Source organism: Aptenodytes forsteri, unplaced genomic scaffold (assembly GCF_000699145.1).
Source record: "Aptenodytes forsteri isolate BGI_AS27 unplaced genomic scaffold, ASM69914v1 Scaffold184, whole genome shotgun sequence".
Taxonomy (NCBI): domain Eukaryota; kingdom Metazoa; phylum Chordata; class Aves; order Sphenisciformes; family Spheniscidae; genus Aptenodytes; species Aptenodytes forsteri.
The window spans coordinates 1246134-1257177 of record NW_008796078.1 but is presented as its reverse complement, the minus strand read 5'-3'; positions in this window follow the sequence as shown (position 1 = coordinate 1257177).

The following is an 11044-nucleotide window of genomic DNA, read 5'->3' as shown; positions in this document are numbered from 1 at the left end:
CTCTCCAACCTTCTGTTGCTATGGAAGAGCACAGGGATTGGTCTGGTTGTCCAGAAATAAAAAGCAAAATTTCACACAGATTCCGTTGGTAAAACAGGATCAGACTTTACCATTCTAACTTTTGACTTAAGTTTTTAATGTCTTTAAGAAGTAAATACAGGTAGCTATACCAGCATGTTTGTGGCAACAGAAAGTTGAAAATAGGCTAAATTATTTAGTGTATCTGGTGGCTTTCACAGCTTGCATTTATATGATTCCTTAGGCTGCACTCGTATTTTTAATAGATATGAAAAGTATATCTGACTTACACAGTGATTTTGAGCAGATTATTTAGGGCTTGACATCGTAACAGTGATGTCAGGCAGAGCTTTAATCTTATTTCTGATATGAAACTCTCCCAATGGCCTCTGTAGTGAGCACCAATGAAAAGACTATCCTTTTTTTTTTTTTCCTGCTTCAGTGTTATCTTAAATACCCCACTTTCACCGTGATCATCTGATGACCTTGCCAAGTATTTGAGGAGAATTCCTGCTTATAATATTTCATTAGAAAAAAACCCCAAACAAAACAAGAACAACTTCTGTTAGTTGTTATGCTTTTAGCATGTAGCTCCTCAAAACTTTGTGGCCCTCAGTGTAGCTTGCTAGACTGTGTGCTATTTTCTGTGTTCTTTGGACAGAAGCCCCCTCTCTTTTTTGAGAGATCTTTTTACTTCTAAGTACCTGTTTAACTCTTCTACCCAATTGTTTTTAATCCTTTTTAAAAATCTTTGTTGCATGTTATTTATTCTGAATCCTATACTGTTTTATGAAGCCATCAGGAGATTTAGTCTTTATAATTGGTGCAGGAACATCTGTAAGTTCCTCTGTAGGAACACAATGTTTAAGTGCTGTATTAGAAGCCCAGAATAAATTAATAATCCATGCCACCTGTAGCCTCCAGAATTTTGTCAGCCACTTACCAATTTACATTTTCCTTCTAATTTCCTTATAACAACCTTCCCTATTTCTTAGGTCATTCTCTTTTTGAGTTGAGTGTTTTACAGGATCAGTGTGTGTTTGATAGTACAAAGGTATGTTGCATGTGTGTAGAAGTGTGTTGTAACTCTTCAGCAGTTTACATCTTGAACCAAATTCTGTGCTCATAATATTGCTTGTTGAGTAAATCTCACCTCTTCTGTGCCCTGACACTCCCACAACTCTCTCCATGCTTGGATGCCCCTCTCCCCTCAAATATTAATGAAATCTTGTCAATGACTTGAAGCTTCTCTGAAATAATGGCCAGCTACCACTCTGTGCCTAGTTTACTCTTTCCAGGCTTGCTTTGTTCAGGATTCACCACCTCATTGAAATATTTTTTGAATAATAAAATCATAATTGCTCTATTCTAGTTTGTATTTTTGCATACAAGTTGAATGGTAGGTTTTTTTAAGACAAACTTGTCGCTTGTTCTTTGTTTGGCATCTTTCATTTTCCGTACAGTTGCTTATCCACTTTGTAATACAGCATGAATAATTTCAGTACTCACAGAAAACAGCCTTCCTCACACCTGTGCAGTCCTCTTGTTTGTGACATTACACAAGCATAACTGAAGGGTGAATCTGGCACCTGATGTGGATGAGTTGCACTTGAACTCACTTTAAGTATCTAGGTGGGAATTTATGCAACATCAAACAAGCTGCACTTTTGATTAAGTAACTCAGAGTTTTCTGGTTAGGACAGTCTAGCCTAGAGCCTTATAAAGAAAGATGTGAGAAGGCACAAGTGTTTGTTTTTAACAGGGTAAATTTGTATTTTCCAAAGTGGGATACTTTACCAATATAATAAAGGAAACTCAAACACAAGCTGCTAGATCTTGATGAGAATGTAAATTGACTTGTTCTGCTTGGTGGAAAAGCCCCCTGACCCAAAAGATGTCATTCCATCTGTCAGCATGTAGGCACCAGCGGAGAAGAAAAAATGAATGCTGTGGCTTTAGAGGAGTTACTTTTGGAATCGTTTACATAGCACCTAATCTGTACCGTGGTTTAAAAGATAACAGTTTTCTACTTTACATCGGGGTAAATAATTTCTTAAGTCAAAAGTAGGTAAATAAAATAAAATGTTGTTAGGGAAAACTTTACCTTGCTTCTATTTTTACTCCTATTCTGTTTAATCATCAAAGAAAGGCAGAATAACAAAAAGGTATTACACTTTAATCCATCATACACCAGACATATCTTAGCCCATTGTCTTGATGTCTTTTGATGGAATTAGCAGGGATCAGCTTTATGCTGGTCTTTCCAACATCTTGCTGATGGTGTTTAGTTTTGATTGTTTACCTGATGCATACTATTTGTTCCAGGAATTTTATTTCTTTTTAAATAAAGGCATAGAATAAATCAGACTGTAAATCAGAAAAAAAAAACGCCATTTAGGAAATACCTCAAATATATTCTACTGTACTTAGCAAAAACCTCAAACAAATGTGGGGAAATATCCCCTCTTTCAGTACATCATGAAGCATTTATTTTTGCAGAAATGAGATGATTTTCATATTTCTTCTAAAACTTATGAATAATATTTTCCTTGCTTTTTGTGACAAAATTCCATGAAAGAAGGGGGAAATGCGTTCAGTTCTGATGCAGTTTCTCAAAACAGCTGAATCTTAATGTGCATGATTTCCTCTACTCATTCCTATTATTACACGAAAAATGTAGTCATCCAAAATGGTTTTACTTCACCGCTTTGCGCAAACATTTAGCTTCATGAGGTTCTCTTCCTCACAGATTATGTAGTATCATAGGCATTCATGTCAGTTTACAGAACAAACATGGTATGATTCTACCCTTGGAGGCTAATACCCAATATTTGCATGAACCGTGGTGGAAGAACAAATGTGGGTATAACCATTTTTTTGAGGATAATAGCCTACCAGCTCTGGTTTTGAGGTTGACTTTTAAATGTTAGGGAAGATCCGCACCTGGTATAAATCAGTGTAGTTTCTTTGGTCTTGGTAGTGTTTTTTACGTTGAGAATTGGATGTGATGTCAGATGGACTTTTTTGCATTATAAGAAAAAAAAATATATACTTACTGTTTCTTATTTGTTTTTTATTGACTTCTATGAGAGCTTTCAAAATAATTTGTAATTGTAAGAATATATTTGAATGATACAGCATCATGGAAATGACCAAGCACTTTGAGACAGCAAATACTTTTCTCCTTTCCACCAGATGAATGGAAACCTTGGATCATTTTCTATAGAAGGCTAACTTGCTGTTAAAACTAATCATGTACTTAAGTGCTCTGCTGAAGAGAGGACATACCGTATGAGACCATTACAGTAGCTATGGCTTCTGACAGAGCTGCCTGCAAGCAAGGAGAGGAAAAAAAAAAATGTAAATTTCCTCTGGGATTGTAAGGTTGTATCTGTTAAACAGATAAACATCACTTGATACTAATGGATCATACAAACATAAATTCTGAGCACTGAAAAAAACCAGATTTTTTTCAAGGTGGACAATTAATGAAACAGATGCAGATATTACTGTGTTTCGATTTTATTGTTTAGGGTGAAGTATTTTTGAATGAACATAGGAAGCTGAAGTGCATTAAATGTCTTTTTCAAAGCCCAAATGGGTATTTTTTTCCCAAAGGAATAATGTAACAAATTAGTCAATATCGCATTGCAGAAAGAAATGAAAAGTTCACCAAACATCTGCTGAAAATATTAGGTCTGTTCAAAATGAAGCTTACGAGCCCTAAAATACTTCCTTTGTATCTTTCGGAGGTAAAGTCTCATGCTTGAAAAAGCTCTCTATTAGGTATAAAAAGATTCCACTCTGGACTGAACAAATGATTGCTGATGTTTTACATATTTCACTATACTACTTAGAGCAAGAAAATCATATAGATTTTTTTTTTGGACTTGCATAGGATTTATAAAAGTATACACCAGCTTTTTTTGTAGTAGTGTTGGACAGAGTATCATGTTAGAATAGAATATTTCAGTTGGAAGGGACCTACAACAATTGTCTAGTCCAACTGCCTGACCAATTCAGGGCTGACCAAAAGTTAAAGCATGTTGTTAAGGGCATTGTCCAAATGCCTCTTAAACACCGACAGGCTTGGGGCATCGACCACCTCTCTAGGAATCCTGTTCCAGTGATGCTATATTCCATTGTATTAGGAACTCAAAACCAGGTCTACTGTCACAGAAAATTTGACATAAAATATTTTTCTTTCTTAGACCCATTTTTGACAGAAATATTTTTCTTTCTGAGACCCATTTTTGACAGAAAACTAACTTTTAAAGAATGAAAGTTTAATAAAACAGAAAAGGCTAAGATGGGTTTATATAAAACCACAGCATTTCTTACATTTTTAGCACGTAAAGTTTGTTTGCTGTTTCTTACAAAGCAAATTTTGCAACAAATAAATAGTTGTAATAAAATGGCAGTTTGTGAGCGCATAAATCCTAAGATTATTCTTGAATTGATAACTGCATTTTATTTTATCTGATTACTGACCATGCAGCAGTCTACAGCCGTAAAAGTAGTGATGGAGAAGAAATTTTGTTTCATCCACAAAACAAAAATCCACATCAATGTAGTTGTCAGACCATCTGGGCTATTCAGGTGTTAACTTGAGATGATTTGGGTGCGCCAGAGCTTAGATGTCACTCAAGGAGTATCTGCATTTAACCTCAAAATCAATCTTCAAAGGAATTTAAGTAGGATGGATGGAGATGGAAGGTATGTAAAATATGAGAAGCTATGCATGGGAGATGGGATGAATTCCTCTAGCTTGTATCTCTGGCTTTTGCACCTGAGAGATGCCCTTAGGTGTTTGAGATGACGAATATTGTAGCAATTGGGAAGGACTCCTATTATTAAGTAAAGGCTAATATTGCCTTAACTGTGTCTTTGAAACTTGTAATCTTTTACTTCCACTTGCAACTTAGTATTTCAATTGAAAAGTTTTTCCTTTGTTTAAGTGCTAGGTGCTTGAGGGAATGGGTCAAAACTAACAGCTTGGGAATAAACAGCGTACATTGAGGCAGCAGTTACAGTTTTAGAGACTTTTCTAAACACATCCAGTGGTGCAGATTCTTCAGGAATCTAGAGACTGGGCAAATACTTCCTGTTGATCTACAGGAGATCGTCGGGGGGGCAATAGCACCAGAAGCTAGCTTGTGGGCAGCTGTTCCCCCAGGTAGGGACAACTGAGTATTTTCCCTCTTTAAAGAAAACGGGTAGAAGAGATGACCCACAGTTCCAGACAAACCCCCAAGTATCACAAGTGTTTTTGTAGATTAGTAGGAGGTGTCTGAGCTGTAGCTCCTAGTTCATCTCCCATATGGAGCAGGTTCTGTATTCCACAATAAAATGGTGATTTAAAGTGACCTGAGGTAGGTGCTCTCAATTAGCAGCTTACTGATGACGCTATTTCTCAGCCGAGAAATTAATGGGATGTAGCAGCATCTCTTGCTGATTAAAAATCCTGTTTAACACATGAAACATATTTAGGTCTATATTCATGTGGAAGGAGTTCAAGCTTGAGTTATGCTCCATTTATTTAAGTTCAGTTTCTATACCTGAGATGGAGCGAGCTGTGGAAATGTCATGCCTGCCCCAGATCTGCTCCGCATAAGAAAGCCACTTGTATTGTATTCTGTATCTTAACAAAGAATGCAGCAATTGGAAATAGGTTTTAACCAACCATATGAATGACTCAATTTTGAGGGCATCCTCATCAGTTTGTGGGGGGTGGGTGGGGAATCTTGGGGCAGACAGAAACCTGTGAGTTAGTGATTGCCAAGTGCACACAAGCTAAGCATCTGATGTCCAAGTTTCAGCTTCAGATGGATTGTTTTGTTGCCAGTGAGATTTCAGTTTTGGAAGTAACACCTTTTAAAGACCACTGAGCTAAAGGGATAAAGGCAATTTAAACCCAAGCCATTTGTAAAAACATTCAACAGTCACAATGCAAGCTGAATTCGAGTTTCTGCTGGCATATTTGAAAGGTTTGTAATCATATATTACCTGATGAAAAAGGACTGGATTGTAAGAGAAAGACCCTGGACACTCACCCGGTAGGTCCCACCTATTTTTTGGGTCTGGATTTGGGCCTGAGTTAAATAACAATTGGTTTGTCTGTAAAAGAGTTTGTGCTGCTGTGAAATGAAGAAGTGCTAAGTGGCTACAATACACTTTTTTTTTTCCTTTGCTGTCTCTGGTCCTCCCAGAAATAGAAGTGTTAGTTTTCCTGCAAGGAAAACTTTTTTCACAGATTTTCCAGCCGTGTGTGTTAGAGGTGAATAATTTGAAAGTAGATTTTTGAATACTATGTTTACAAGTCTGATGGGAATTAGACATTAAATTGCTGTTACTGAACCTGGACCTTACAGCTTAATCCTGCCGTCTTTTTACAGTGGAACTCCTGCTTAAAACTAAGTGTATATTTTATATGGTCATTTGGAAGGAGATTCAGGCTTGAATTGATCATGTTACAAGCCTAGAAGTATGTTAGTGCAGCAGAGTGTCTTATTAATAGATCCTGGAGGTTATCTTAGCATGTGTTCAGCACAAGGCTAACGTACTCAAATGGTCAGTTTGCAACCTGGGCAGAACTTTTTTCTGGCCTCCCTGCAGCTATCTAGAACTCTGGAAAGTTTTACCCTACAAGACCTGCAGGACAAGTCTTTAGATGTGTTTTCAGGGCAACACTTCAATTCGGAGGTTTTTGTTTAAAAACTTCATTACACTTTGACAACTGGCTAGTGGCTTCCAGTACAGTCAGTCAGTGGTTCCTTATGCTTTTCTCACCTCAGTAGCACAGTTTTAGCATTGCCTGGCACTCAGACATTATGAAAACAGAGTTCAAGGGAGAAAGTGTAACTCCTGGTTTTAGAGGTTGTTCTAAGTGGGAAAACTTGTAGCACTTGTAATCTCAGTGTTCACATCCTATGAGCTATGCAGAAAGGAGATGCTGTTGTAGTTGGGTAGATTTTATTGTTGTCTATAAAGGGTTCTAACCAAAATTTTTATTCCAGGCTTTTTTAAACAGTTGTAGGAGGTTTTTTCTATTACCTGTTACACCTCTTTCGAAGTCTTAATGCATAGTGTTTTATTCCAAGGAATAATATACCCATTCATCAACATCCTGTTAGAAAAAAAGTAAAAGGCTTACCAGACATCTGTAGAAAATATAGTTGAGAGGACTGACGTGGTCAGCTCTGATATTTCTGTAGTGTTCCTCTGATGCATCAAGCTTGCAGAATTTCTCTGAAATACAACCACCTGCTTTCCTGAACAATGTTCTCAACTGTTTCTAATGCCTGATTGCATTTAAGTATGTATATGTGAATGTATGAGCATGCATGGAAAATTTTATGCTTACATATCACTAAGACCCCTTTCCTCCAATTAACTAACTTCAGAATTTGCCTGGATAGCTTCACAGATGATTTTTTGGAGAACTTTGGTTTAAAGTGTTAGACTAAGCTAGGAATTTGAAAGCAATCTGTGCAGCAGTAATGCTTCCCTTATTTCATGCTTACTTTTACTTTTTCTATCACTTCTGCAGGAGATCTGTTCTATTCAGTGAAGCATGTTGAGCACGCTAAAGGTTGACCTCAGGAATAAATGCGTTGCTGAATAAGGGAGATGATCTGAACTGCAGCCAAAATTTTGTATTTTCCAACTCCGCCCTTTACCTGTGGTACTGATTTTCTGAATGATAGAACTAAAAATACCTCTCTCAGATTCCTGAAGGGGGATATCAAGTCTTTCATCTGTTGTACTAACTCTTGAAGCAGTTACATTATAACTTTCTGCAAGTTGATGACCGTCCGGTAGGTAATATGAATTGGTAAAGTGATTTCAATACCCACTGGGCACATAAGTCTTCCGCACCAGTACCACAGTAATATTATAATGGGTACCCAGGGGGCACTATTAACTGGGCATTAAAAAGAAACTCTGAAATGGTGTGACCCTTTCTCTGTATGTTTTCAGGCAGCTTGTGATGACTGTGCTCCTTCCGTGGACAAGTAGAAATTCCTGTCATAGGAGTTTAGACTTTAAACCTATTATTAAAAGGACAGAAAAGAAAACATGACTTCCATCTAAGACCATAGTTATGCACTGTCTATCACAGCAGACTTATTAGTATGTTTCCATCTGCTTTGGAATGTGCTGTTCAGGTGATTTTTTTTTTTGCCTTATGAAATAATTATTTTCATGAATATGTAAGGTTGGGTATGTAACTCCTGAGGCCCTTTTACAAAGTTTAAAACTCTTTTAACTCTAAATATCCATTTCAGTTATGAACATCTTGTATGCAGTTTGTCAGTTCATATTATTCATCAACAAAATTTACATATGATATTAGTTTAAAAAACCCACAACAACTAGTCTATTAGGGTTCTCCCAAGACCATTAAAGCAAATGCAATGCATCTGAGAGAATGCATTTTGAAGTGGTAAAATCTAATTTTGTTAATCACAATGAGTATGTATCCTGATATTTTTTTCCCTCTTACATGTGGTATGTATTTATAAAGTGTGAAATAAAGGTTTTAAATTATGCACGTGGATTTCCACCTTCATGGAGTAAGGTTACATGTAGCTATTCCTCCATGTGTGCAGACACCTCTATTAAATAGGAATTTTCTTCCTTGTGCTTTGAAATGATCTTAAATTATTTCTGATGTGTGCTGGGGATTCTTTTATGAGACGTGGAGCAAAAACTGGTCTTCTGACTTGGTGACCTGGCAACCTTTCAAGCAAGACAATGGAAAGAGCCTATCCTAGACTCCCTAAAGGCAGCAGTCTCAGTTTCTTGAAGTTGTTTTCTGTGTGAGTAGCGAGGCTAAAGATGATTCATGACCTTCCATAAAGACTAGAAAACAGTCTGTGGTTGGCGATATTAAAGTCAAACAGGTGCAAACTGAAGTTCAGAAGATAAGGTAAAACCATATCCGTAATGTTTTCTGATTTAGGTAGAAGAGGAAGAAGCTGAAAACTTTTCCTTCTACCGTTGCCCGTGGAGGAAAGCAGTATTTCCTGGGGTACAAACTCAGTAAAGAGATTTCCTTTTCCTTTGTCACAAATAGCAGAAAGAAAGGGCTAAATATCTTTCTAACACCTGCATAGTCAGTGACCTCAAGATTTATTGTACCTGGTTATAGATTCATGGTGAATTCTGTTCTGTCCATGTTGGGTATCTTTCTAGAACTGTCTTTGCAATACTAGGTCTTGGTCTAGAATCCTTGCTAACAAAGGAAGAATGTAACAAATACTTGAAATTTTTGTCTCTGCTGTTTAGTAGATTCACTTTTCCATTGAGTCTCCAGACACATCTATGTCTGGCTCTGCTAAAAATGCAGTGTTTATAGTATGGCTGCATTTGATTCAGCTGCAATTCTCATATTTTTTGTGGCTTCTGTTTCACAAATAAGGTGATGTTGGTAGATCATATGCAGTTTTCAAGTAATGATGTTACTCTGTGTGCGTTCCAGCAAGTCTGGCCAAGTGTATTTCCTTTGTGAGATCGCAGACTACTTTATGCACAAGCCTTGCTTCCTCATTCATATTGCTTTTATTCCCTTCCTTGTCTCTCCTATTTTCTTTTTTAACTACTTTGAACTGTATCTAGTTTCTTAATTCCTGATAATCGCCACTGCTACTTCACGTATACACTGTCCATGGTTTCTGGTGCAGACAAAACTACATCTCAAATGCTTCAGATATTGCTACCGTCTGTAATGACTTTGAGTAGTAGCCATCTCTTTACTGCCCTAGATGCACGGGCCAAAAGCTGCCAGTTATGAAAGAGGATGCTTTTGTTTTGTGGGATCAAAGTGTTCCATCATTATCAAATTGAGAAGCAAAAATGTTTGATCAACATCATATTTTGTTGATCAACAAAATTTTCATAAAGTTTTAGTTCTGATGGTGGTTTCTGACAAAAACATTTGACTTGTGTTTTTTCATAATCACAGACACATTTTTGCTCTTGTTTATTTCACTTAAGTGCTACATTTTGGGAGAGGAACAATGGCATATTCTCATCATTTGGGAGAATTCCTAAGATGTAATTTTCAGTTTTGAGAAAGTAATTTTTACTTTGCACATTTTTCTCTGAAAGCCTATTGTTTGCTCTACAGGTGAAGTATTGTAATGTATTCTTGTTGCATATGGAGTTAACAAAGAAATTCTTTTCATCAATATTGAAAAATGTGAATCAACTATCACAGTTTACACAAGAGCTTAGGAGGTGTATAATCCAATGTTTAAGAACTAGCTGAAGATTTGAGATACCCTGGATCAATTTGCTACTCCAGTGTGGATTTCCTGTTTGGATGAGGGCTTCTTGTGCTTCATTTCCTTAGCTGCAATGTGTTTACAGTTACTCAGGGTGCTGTGATTAATGTTTGCCAGGTGCTATAATACTGCTGTGATGGAAGCCATCTAAATATTAACAATATCCAACAGAGTAGCAGCGCGTTTGAGAAATATAGAGGCTGATTTGTAGAAACGTCCAATGAATCTCAGTGAATGTGAGTGTAGAACAATGTACCTGCAGAAGAAGCATCTTCACACCTGCTAAACTTCTACCCCTCAAAAATAAGATTTTGTCATATTTAAAGGGATAATGGCTACTGTGCTTATCTATGCAACAGCTCTTTTTTCACAATTGCTGATAATCTGGTCTGGCAGTTCTGCAGGCTAAACTGCATATAGCATTAAATACATCAATCTAGGTAAACACTGGCCATGAGTTGAGCAAAAGGAACCTGTATCATTCACTCATATTTATGCCCCTCTCATATCTCCTGTCCATTTGTGTAGTCTTACATTAGATCAAGTCCCCAGCTGTATGTAGGGTCTGGTGGTCTTTGCCTCAGATAAGTGATGAAAGTTCAAGTCATTCACCTGTGCCTCAGAATTCTGCGTGTACAGATACCAGTAGAGGATAGGAGACCCTTTTTTCAACCTAGAACATGACATCGCTCTAGAAGACAGGTTTGTTCAGGTTTGGGGTTTTTTGGAGAAATTAT